This window comes from Acanthochromis polyacanthus, chromosome 18 (assembly GCF_021347895.1).
Source record: "Acanthochromis polyacanthus isolate Apoly-LR-REF ecotype Palm Island chromosome 18, KAUST_Apoly_ChrSc, whole genome shotgun sequence".
Lineage (NCBI taxonomy): Eukaryota > Metazoa > Chordata > Actinopteri > Pomacentridae > Acanthochromis > Acanthochromis polyacanthus.
The window spans coordinates 18,522,449-18,534,634 of NC_067130.1; the positions used below are offsets into that span (position 1 = coordinate 18,522,449).

A 12,186-nucleotide genomic window follows, 5' to 3' on the forward strand; every position below is an offset into this window, starting at 1 on the left:
AATTCGGTATTATAGTGTGTCATTGTCAGTAGCAGTAAGGTGAAACAAGGCATCACATGACTGGACTGTGACCATCAACATATAAAAGGCAGATAGTCCATCTTCTGTGCATTAAGCTTAGTATGCTTCTATATGTATCTGTGGTCCCTGGAATGAAAAGCTCACACTGAGGTGTTAGGACTAGGTTAAGTGCCCAAATAGACCGTGGCAGCTTGATGTATGGTGTTTCTGCTGACCTTTGCTCTGCAGGATTAGATAAAATCAGTTGGGATCTGTCATTTGAACATAAGCGGCCGTGCTCCACAGCAACGTAAAGCAGCCCGAGAGATTTTGGTGCAATGCAGCATTCAAATGAAGTGGGAAAAGTGTCCTAACTAACTTTGTACACAGCCAGATGAGACACGAACTCCCCCTGGCCATGAAGGTATCTACGCACCAGGCCAAAGAGAACAATGTTTCTACACTGCACCTGCACGTCCTACAGTAAAATCAGTCAGCTGAGTTAAAACTTGATGGTAAAAGCGATTTTTTTTTAATGTCAGTATTTTTGTAAACTGAGTCCTGTTTCAGGATTGGAATGTGTGTTTCTAATGTTTGACAACCTCTCAGTGATGACAAGACTCCTAGTAGTCAGTGCTGCTGGGCGCTCTTCACTAAAAATCTAACTCTCATGCCATTTTTACATTTGTATATAGTATATAAAGATGTATGAACTCTCACATGGATCTCGACTATAGGTTTCCTGAAGAGCAGTTTTGAAGCTCAGTGTGGTGCAGCTAATCCAACACAGCAAAGAGGTGTAGTGTTACTGGAGCTGAGGTGGGCTGAATGAAATCTGGTTACCATAACACAGCGCCTACATGTCACTCAAAGCAGCCACATCCTTAACTATGCATAACTTTAAGCCCTAATACAATTTAAACAGGCGAGTTCCATAAAGATTCAACCCCTGTACTTTTGCCACAAACAGGAAAATTAGCTATGGAGACCAACACGGTATCTTTTACCAGGCTGTAAGCATGTTTTTTTCTGCTTTAAGATAGACATTTTAATGTGGAGGTCTAATGGGATTGATTTGCTTTTGGTGCCAACGTCAAGAGGACATTTACGGTTTATGGTACTTTCCTGCAGGGCTGAAAGTATGTAATTACAACTTTTCTTACAGATACAGCTATATGTTGCAACATTATCTCTAAAGTAAAGTCAATATTCACCATGTAATAAGTTTAAACCATGTGATGGAGCATGACCACATACGGTACAATGAAAACATGACATAAGAATTTCTAAAAGCATTGATCTGACAGTTTAAGCTACGGGTCAAACATGCTGCATGAAGTATATTCTAAATCGTAGCCTTTGCTTTTTGATTTCTTAGCTGTTTTGTTTTTATTCAGCTCTGGAGGTTGGGGCTTGAGCTGAACCTAATCTATTTGCCTTTTGACTCTATACTCTATACAGTGGCATCAGCTTCTTATCTAACGCTTGGCAAAAATAATTTTATTTACCAGAATGACGAATTACTCCTTCAGCTGGTACTAGAAGCTGTCCATAGCTTTCACCAAGATGTTTTGGTTGCTTAAACTAACACATTAAAATAAGCAGGGCTAACTAATGATTAATGATCAGTGTCGATTAAACTGTTGATTGGTCTTTAAAATGCGAAAAAAAAAACCCAAAGATATTAAGTTTCCTGATGAAAGAAGGAAGAAACCACAAAAATATTCACATCTGTGAAGCTGGAATCAAAGAATCATGATGCCTTTTTCTTCAAAAATCACTCAAGTGGATTACTTTTAGCTGGTGATTAATGTAATAGTTGGAAGAAGTCATACACACTGATATGCACTCACAGCAATGCTGGTTATCTGTATTTAAAGCTGTTGATTCTGTACTTTTATGTTGCTGAAAAGAAAAATTGTATGACTTGAATAAAGCTCTTTTCTGCACCCATTCGTCTTTGCAAACTACCTCCGTGCTCATTCCCAGCAACGCAGCTCCTTCATCTGAGTGCTTGATGTCTGGGACTAGAGGTCGAACTCCGTGATAAACCTCATGATATGCTCTGAGACAGTTTCGGCACCAAATGGCCAAGGAGAAAATAGCCAATCAACTTTCTGTCCAGCAACACTGAGAGAACTTTTTATAATAGAGGGAAAATGAATAACGGTGCGTAACAGACCAGACAGGTCTGTGTACTGTAATCCCCGGTCTCCGAGCTGATCTGTGGTTACCGCTCTCTACTGTCAATCTCTCTTCGTTTCTGCTTTCTCTCTCTCTCTCTCTCTCTTCCTTTTCCTCTCATCTCTCTTATCCAAGTGCGCAATGAATTTCAAAGGCAACGTCTTGATGGCAATGCAGAATATGAAAGATATGCCTCTTCTGTTGACATTTCATTATTCATGAAAGGCCAACCGTTCTCCTCCTTATGCAAATTCCCATTAATGCTGACATTTAGGAGTCTTTCAGTGCAGTTTGAGAGATAATTCTTAAAAGTCCGGTCCGCATGTCCAGTCTTTTCCCTGAAGCAACCTGCATTAGATAGCATTTTCATGCAACAAATACTGTTAGGTCGCAAGTTTTTTTGTGGGACACCATCATCACGAACACACTATCCTCACTGTGAAGCATGGTGGTGGCAGCATCATACGTGGATGCTGGGCTTGTAAAGATAGAGGGTAAAATAACTGCAGCAAAGTATAGTGAAATCCTGGAGGACAACCTGATGCAGTCAGCAAGAGTACTTCAGCTTGGGAAAAGATTTGTTATCCACTAAGACGACAACCCAAAGAGCACAGACAATGCTACACAAAAAAAGACAACAAGATGGCTGTTCTAGAATGGCCAAGTTAGAGCCCAGACATCAATCCAATTGAGAATTTGTGGCTGGACTTGAAAAAGAGAATTCCCTGTGTAACCTGACACAATTTGAAAAAGAAAAATGGAGTACAATTAGTGTCCAGATGTGCAAGTCTGACAGACTTATTCACACAGATTCAATGCTGTAATTTTGGCAAATGGTTCATCTACTAAATTCTGAATTGAAGGGGGTGAAGAGTTATGCAATCACTTATTTTGCATTTAATATTTTTCATGCATTTGTAGAAATCAGTTTGATATGAAAGAACAAATTTTCGTCAAAAAAAAGGCCAACTTTAACTGACCGCAATTCAGGGTTTAAAAGCAGTAAAACGGGGAAACTATGGGCGGTGAATACATTTTATTAGCACAGCATCATTATACAACAAGTCAGCACACAACCTTGGCCTTTCCCCCCAATAAACAGCCCAGCTAATATTGTTTATGGCTGCTTTTATTTCCTTTTTGATGGCGCTCCTTCTGCTGCGATGCTGTGATTGGGGTTATTATAACAGCACCCTTATGATGTGATTTTAGCAATCAGCAAAATTCTAGTGAGCTCTGAATCAGCAGTCCACAGCGAGAGAAGAAATGATTTCCTTGCAGTCGTGCTGTCATGGCCCGCTGACGCCATCCAGCCACGTTCATTAATCACTCGCAAACGCACACACGAAAATACAGTAGACGCGTGCGCGCGCACACTCTGCCGGTGCCTACTCTGGGACTGTGCAGGGCGAAATGGAGAAATCATTTTCTGCAGGACAGAGTCATATTCTGAAAAACTTTCCCTGTTCAGAACAGAAACTGACTGCGAGAAACGGCAGAACATGCAGCTCAGACCAATGAGATCCTGTATCTGCAAGCGACATACTGGTCGACAATATGTAAATGCAAGTGGTGTGTGCAGAGCCCTACAGGCTGTCTGCGGTGTCCACAGATGGCTGCAGTGAGGATTTGCTCATGCACATCATGTGAATAAAACTACACGCCAAGCTCTGCAGATGCGAGGTTTAGGTTTTGACAGAAATAACACAAAACCTCCCATGCAGTTAGAAATGCATAAGCCTTACAAGTTGAATTCTAACAGAGAAATTCAGTCGGTTTTAGGTCTGTCAGAGTGAGCCCCTTCATTTGAACTGAATGTTTTTAAAGGACTGAAACAACAAGAATCATTCTCCCTGTTTTCTTAAGTATTGACCCGAATTGCTGACTTTAACAAATATGCCGAGATAAAAAGAAAATTAAGCTTGTTGAAGGTGCAGTCTCCCTTTCTTTCATTTGCTTTTACTTATTTCCAATGTTTCAGCAGCATTGTCTTGGTCATAACCAAAATACTGCAGCAGCTGTTCAATGTTTCGTGGTGTTCTACCTGCAATGTGTGCCGCAAACAAAATGTATTATAATGAATTTAATAGGAAACTCAATGAAAATTGTTAAACAGAAAAAAGTAACCGAAACACTGTGGCAGCTGTTCAACGTTTTGTACTGTCCTACCTGCAATGTGTGCCGCAAATAAAATTATTATAATTATAACAAAAAAACTATGTAGAAATAATAATAATACGTAGAAAACAGCATGAGCTTTATGCTTGTCATTTGCTCAAGTGTGCGTTTTCCAAAACCTGACTAATTAATTGTGGTGCATGAACTTAAGTATTTTGTAGCATAAATATTTTCCAATATGACCAAAACATAATACAACGCTGTTACTCTCTATGTCTTTTTAAGTGCAGTTCTACACACTACATTTATATCTGCACATGTGGAAGGTGTAAGTAATGTAAACAGTCATATTTATTGTTTTTGTGTCGTTTTGCCTTGCTTCTTTTCATGCACAGGTGTAGTTTAACTCAAACCATGATCTTTTCATAACCAACAAGTTTTTGTGCCAAAGCTTAAGTAGTTTTGGAGTGTTAGCAAAAAGCCAAAAGTGACTGAAAACATCAGCAGACACCAGAAGTAAACAGTGAGTAAAAATGCCACAAAACATGAGCTCAACACAGCATTTGACCCACAGTCTCCTTCATGGAGACCATTGGAACTGTTCAAAAGTTTGAGGTTATCCAGGCAATTTCATGTTTTCCATTAAAACTTACACTTTTATTCAGGTGCTAACATATTTGCACAAGGGTTTTCTAATTATCAGCTAGCTTTTCAACACCATTAGCTAACACAATGTAGCATTAGAACACAGGAGTGATGGTTGCTGGAAATGTTCCTCTGTACCCCTATGGAGATATTCCATTAAAGATCAGCCATTTCCAGCTAAAATAATTATTTATCACATTAACCTTTTGATGCACAACAGGGCTCAAGACATAGCCATTTTCCATTGAATTTGGGTCATTTTCGTTCCATGTTGTGGATCAAAGGGTTAGTGTCTAGACTGTGTTTCTGATTCATTTAATGTTTCTTCTTTGAAAATAACTGCTTTTCTTTCAAAAATAAGGACATTTCAATGTGTTCCCAAACTTTTGAACGATAGTGTATGGGCATGAAAAAGTCTGCAAACTTACGAAGCCCAAACTTCACGCGAAAGATATTTATTCTTTCTCTTTACCGCTCTGAACCACCTCATTTGAAGTTCTTCTGTTACTTTTCTACATCACCATGTAACACAACACATGCCCAGCTGCTAGTTTGGCTCTTTAACAAAGAATGAGTGGCTTCGTAACGTCTGTCAATTTGCTGCTCGAGTCACGTCTTTCAGCCTGTTCTCAGTGATCTGACGATGAGGTGCATCACCAACAGTCTCACTTTCACCGGCTCAGCTGACTAAAAGATCTTAAGAACATTTCTTTTCTTAGTATTTATTGACTTCAAGTTCCATATACTACAGTATAATTGTCGCAGATTGATTAATTTTTGCTTCCTAGGGGTTTTTAGAAGAAACAGGTCAGAATTCAGTAATCTCCAAATAAGACGATGATTTATGATGAGCCAAAGAATAAACCCAATTGTCATATTGTACCTCTGGCAGGCCTTCAAACGGATGCATCTATAGTTCAAATTTAACTTCTTGGATCATTTTTATTTTCTCACTGGTGCCTGAAGCAAATCGCCTCAATCCACGGCCCTTTGCATGTATTTATCTCAGCTGTTTTAAACCTGAACACCCTTTTAAAGAGAGCTGCTGTCACGAAATAAAAGTCTCAAAAATGGCTAATTTTGAAAGCAGATTATAAAAAAAAACACCTTTCATCACACAGGCAAATCTTTACTTTGGACCTTTTATCACCAAAAACAATCCCCAAACTCTGACCCACACGTCATGTCTGTTGCTCTTGCTAATTCCAAATCAGGACAGTGCAGAAAAGTAAAGCTTAGCCATGTTTGTAGTTGAACAACGTCACCATAATCTGTGGAAAACATTTTATCTTAAGTTGACTGCAAACCACAGAGCAAATCTTTGAAGTTGCAAAGCCAACGCTGCAGCAAAAAGGTTAAAACATAAGTTTTTGATTTTTAAATCCCAAGACTGACTGGAAAGACGTAATGGGACCAAATCAGTAAAGTCCAGAGGTCACAGGCAGCAACTGTGCAGCACAACACACAGAGTGACGGCTTTTTACAAACACCTAAACACTTGCAAGCAAACACACATAGATTTCTTTGATGGAAATCTTCAACAGGAACCCAAACATGTAAAACTGAAAATTGTCTGGCACTCCAAAGGAAGAAACGGACTGATGAACAGGCACTTTGAACGGGCAGCCTCAAGAGACTGTTCAAGTAGTAGGACGGCCGGGGGGAGCAGGGAAGAGGAGGTTTAGATCAAAAGTAACGAACACACACTACATTATACATCAGCATTGTGCCTTACAGCTCACAGATTCGCTGAGCACAAATGAAGAGCAGAAACGCATCAATTCATATATTCACAAATGCACTGATGCAGAGGGAAATTCCAAACAACACAGCACTTAATGTGGGATCTCCTCCCACACACACACACATACACACACACACACACAGCTGCCTGATTGCCTGTATATAATGATGGCTGTGAGGGTTGACCGACTGCTGGAGCTTGGCCAGCTGCTATGGGGGTCCCTGTGTGGAGGCTCAAATCGTGATTGGATAGAAACTCTCTCTGTGTGTGTGTGTGTGTGTGTGTGTGTGTGTGTGTGTGTGTGTGTATGTGTGTGTGTGTGTGTGTATGTGTATGTGTGTATGTGTATGTGTGTATGTGTGTGTGTGTGTGTGTATGTGTGTGTGTGTGTGTGTGTGTATGTGTGTGTGTGTGTGTGTGTGTGTGTGTGTGTGTGTGTGTGTGTGTCCACAATCAGTGCAGTGAAATGTAGAAATTGAATTTTCTCGATGTTTTTTCAACCCAAATGAGGATACACACATTTTCTTGTCCTAAAATTGCCCTTGCATTTTTCTTGTTTTCTTCTTCTTTTTTTTTTTTTTTGACATTTTGGAAAATACAACTGAAAATGGAAGATCAGCTAGACTGGCTAACTCGTAGCCTGTGTCACAAACATTACACTCCTATACAGTGCTTATGAAAAGCATTCATGCCCCATTGGCCAAGTGTTTCAACACTGAGTCGTGATCAGTTTCACTTGGCTTTATGGATGAGAAATTACAACAACAACAAAAAAACTTTCATGCCACAACAAAAACAGATTTCTGCAAAGTAATCACAACTAAATTGTAAAATGAGTGATTGCACGAGAATTTGCCAGTTTGAAATTAACTAATTCGACACAGAAGCAGACAGCTGGTGTTATAAGTCACACAAATGGCGAAAAAGTGATTATCTGAGTGCAGTGAATGTGTCTCAGTAATTGTAGTTTAAAGACACTGCATGTGGAAAGTTGAGTCACTGGTTAATAAATATTTGTGGTTAAAACTACACCATAAAGACAAAAGATCTATTGAAGCAACTCAGTGGATGTGGTATTGAAAAGCATATGTCAGAGGATGGATAGAAGAACATTTTCAAGTCACTGAATAATCCTTGGAGTACAGTTAAATCATCATGAAGAAATGGAAGGAATATGACACGTAAATCTGCTGATAGCAGATCGTCCTCAAAAACTGAGTGGCTGCACAGGAAAGAGATTAGTGAGAAAGGACATCAAGACACCTATGACTCCTCTGAAGTAGATACACACGTGGACAAAAGTGTTGGTACCCCTCAGTTAAAGAAGGAAAAACCCACAATTCTCACTGAAATCACTTGAAACTCACAAAAGTAACAATAAATAAAAATTTATTGAAAATTAAATAATCAAAAACAGCCATTACTTTTGAATTGTTGATTAACATAATTATTTAAAAAAACAAACTAATGAAACAGGCCTGGACAAAAATGATGGTACCTCTATAAAAGATTGAAAACTATTTGACCAGAGTGACATGATTAACTCAGGTGTGTCATTTAATTGACATCACAGGTGTTTCCAAACTCATAATCAGTCAGTCTGCCTATTTAAAGGGAGACAAGTAGTCACCCTGCTGTTTGGTGAAAAGGTGTGTACCACACTGAACATGGACAACAGAAAGCGAAGGAGAGAATTGTCCCAGGACATCCGAAAAAAAATGATAGACAAACATCTTAAAGGTAAAGGCTATAAGACCATCTCTAAACAGCTTGAAGTTCCTGTGACAACAGTGGCTCATATTATTCAGAAGTTCAAGACCCACGGGACAGTAGCCAACCTCCCTGGACGTGGCCGCAAGAGGAAAATTGATGACAAATTGAAGAGACGGATCGTTGGAATTGTATCCAAAGAGCCCAGAGCAACCTCCAAAGAAATTAAAGGTGAACTCCAAGGCCAAGGTACATCAGTGTCAGATCGCACCATTCGTCGTTGTATAATGAAATCCTGGAGGACAATCTGATGCATCTGCATGAGAACTATGACTTGGTAGAAGATTTGCTTTCCAACAAGACAACAATCTAAAGCAAACAGCCAAAGCTACACCAAAATGGTTTAAAGACGACAAGGTGAACGTTGTTTAGTGTCCGAGTCAAAGCCTGATTCTAATTGAGAATTTATGACTGGACGAGAAATGGGCTGCTTGTTTACAATCCCCATGTAATCTGACACAACCTGAGCCGTTTTGCAAAGAAGAATAGGCCGACATTGCAGTGTTCAGATGTGCAAGGCTGACTGAGACCGTTCCATAAAGACTCAATGCTGTAATTGTGGTCAAAGGTGAATCTGCTAAACTTTAATAGAGTGAAATCTGCTCAAGTGCCATGTTTTGTAAATTCCTGTCAAAAATTCTACTGACTGTGATTCAACAAGGGGAGTGAACTCTGTGTGTAGGCACTGTAGCTGAAACTTCCAATGTTCGACTGGTCTTTTCATTTTTCTGTTGAACTCTTACCTTTTCTGACATGCAGGCAACAGAACTCTTCAGTAGGAATAAGTCATAAACCAAAATCTATACAAAGACTTGAGACTGTGTTGCCATCAAAACCTCACGTTTCTTTTCTTTGTTCTCTCCGCTTTATTGATCTGCTGCCTGACTGTATTCTGACTTTCTTCTCCGGCCATCATCCTGAGGTGTGCTGCAGAAATACAAGCCAAAACCCTCCTCTGTGCTCAGTGTGCTCTTATATAAAAGAAATCGACACAATGAGAAACGGCTAAACAGAGTGATTGTCATCTGCCCAGCTGAAGCAAACACTGAGGTATACAGGCCTAAGGCAAACATCCATTCATACACTGGCTTGGGTGTTTGACAAATATCTATTTAAAGGGAGCATTTATCCAGTCAGGGAACTGCCTGGAAGCGAACACCTGCTCTGAATTTCCAGGATGGGAAGTTTTAGGTGAGGGAGGAGGGGGGAGCTCTATTGCACAACTCATATGTCACTTTCCTCCTCTTTTGTTCCACTTGCAGCGTTTTACTACTGCTGCAGCCTGCGCACAGCGGCTCCACAGGCTGGAGCGCAGACCGCGGACAGGAAGCAACATCAATCATCGCACGGAGTCTTCTGACGCAAGTCGCGTCCCATAATTAGATTTGGGTCTGTCCTGCTGGCCGAGAATCAATCGTGCCTGGCTTGTACGGTGAAGACGACTCTCCCCGCACCGCATCGAGCCGCACCGACTCCTGAGTAATGGATGGAGCCGCTTTCCCTCTCCTCCTCTTCCTCCTGCGTAGCTTGCTGCAGATCCACTCTGCCTGCATGTGCGCGCACGGGGGAAGCTCGGGGTTGCCTCGCCGTGCGCGCATCTCTCCACGAACATCGATCACGTCAGGATGGCTGCATCCGCCCGCCCACCTACCTACAGCACCCACCCCAAACTCACTGAATTGTGCGATTTTAAATTTGCTGCATCTCATGAAAACTTCACCAAAAGAGCAAACGCGTTTTAACCAAATACACATTCCCAAATTCCACTCAGTGATGCTCACGCTGCACAACTTGCAAACTTCCCCAACTTTCCCGTCCAATCGTGCGCACACGGCATTTACACAATCCATCATTTAACCTGCCGCTCCAGCAGCAGGAGGATTTTTTTTACATATGAAATGATAGAGAAAGATACCATCGACAGCTGCCAAAGCGCAGTGAGGATGAAGTTGCAGTTGGGGAGATTTTTCTTTTGAAGAAGAAAAAACAATACAGACACTTACAGTCCACAAAGGATCGCGTTCATTGCACCGACGCGCTGGATCAAGCGTGCGCTCCCCGGTTCCCTCCTCTACACGGCGGCGGAGGTAGCAGGCATCGCGCCGAGATTTTCTTCTTTTCTTGTCTTCTTCGATGCAGCGGTTTCTCTGCTGCAGTCCAAGAAAGCAGAGAGAGAGAGAGAGAGAGAGAGAGAGAGAGAGAGAGAGAGAGAGAGGCTGAGAGAGGGGGAGGTGGGAAGCGTGAGTGTGGAGGGAGGGAGGTGGGGGGAGGGAGGAAGGCAGCAGGGATGTAATAGGCAGACTTAGATCGATAGTGGGTCTGCATCCAACAGGACAACAGTGAGCATTTCCCTATAATACAGTACAAGCGTATCTGGCCAGGGCTCAGTGATGCGGGGTGTTGGCAGCATCTCAGGCTGCTGAGTTTTGGACGTAGGATGAGAACAAAGAAGCTGAAATGTGGCTCCAGGGAAGAAGTTTATTAACATGATCTGCAGCTTCACCAGGTTCATTTAGCTATTCACAGTATACAACAGCACTGAACGCTCATCTGTGCAGCTATGTCAAATGACCAATGATTAATACAGAAATATTGAAAAATCAGGCCTTAAAGTTGAAAATCTGCTTCAAGAGAGGGTACACCTGTGATCACCGACATAAGAGTTAGATAATCTGTGATTATTAACCTCCTAAGACCTGGCGTCCACATACGCTACCGTTCACAAGTTTGAGGTCACTTAAAAATGTTCTTGTTTGCAAAAGAAAAGTATTTGTTTCAATGAAGATAACATTAAGTGAATCAGAAATACAGTCTAGACATTGTTAATGTGATAAATGAGCCGGATTTTCTGTCGCTTAAATCAGTTTCTTACCTAAAATAATGTAAAATTATGTGTCAAATTAATTACTAATGTACAAAACATACATTATATCATTTTTTTGTATTATTTATATGTCTTATTATACTCAACATAGACCAGAAAAAAATCAAAACACAATTGTATACACTACTGTTAAGAAGTTTGGGGTCACTTAGAAAAGTCCTTTTTTTTAAAAAAGAAAAACTGTTTCTTCAATGAAGATAACATTAAATGAATCAGAAATACAGTATAGACATTGTTAATGTGGTAAATGACTGTTCTAGAAGAAGAATGTCTTTTATTGTCATTATACAGAGTACAACGAAATTGCTATCACATACTGACCCACGTTCAAGAGGTAGTGTCTACGGATACGGGTCCGTATCCGTAGCCCACAGGCTACGGGTACGGCACTTTCCATTTGCCAGACAGATACGGACCCGTACGCGAGTCTCGCGAGTCAAGAAGCTGCTAACCACTGCAAACTGTTGAAAGGTAAGCAAAGGTTAAGGTTAGGGTTAGTGTTAGGGTCAGGTTTAGGGTCCGTACCTGTCGTACCGATGCTACGGGTCCGTACAGCTAGCGTCTACCGGGAGTCACGTGACCAGATCTCGCGTATCTGATTGGCAAATGGAAAGTGCCATATCCGTAGTCCACAGGCTACGGGTACGGGTCCGTACCTCTAGCAACAACCTCTAACCACGGCTCATCAGGAGCAGTTAGGGGTTTGGCGTCTTGCTCAGGGACCAACAAGTCCTCAAATTCATACGACTGCATCGGTCGTTTGCACCGTGCACCGGAATACGACCTATGCGGTCGTATGAACGTTTGCACCCCTTCGGGGAAAACGAACGCATTACAGGAT

At 41.2% G+C, this 12,186-nt stretch overlaps 1 protein-coding gene across 1 annotated transcript in view; it reads right to left on the reverse strand.

Moving 5' to 3' along the window:
* The window catches only part of LOC110960824 (synaptic vesicle glycoprotein 2C-like), a 66,168-nt gene extending 55,500 nt beyond the window's left edge, over positions 1–10,668 (reverse strand). The window contains exon 1 of the mRNA XM_022208207.2: positions 10,465–10,668. The gene's annotated coding sequence lies outside the window, so the exon portion shown is untranslated. The remainder of the gene's footprint in view (positions 1–10,464) is intronic.
* Positions 10,669–12,186: the final 1,518 nt, after the last annotated feature.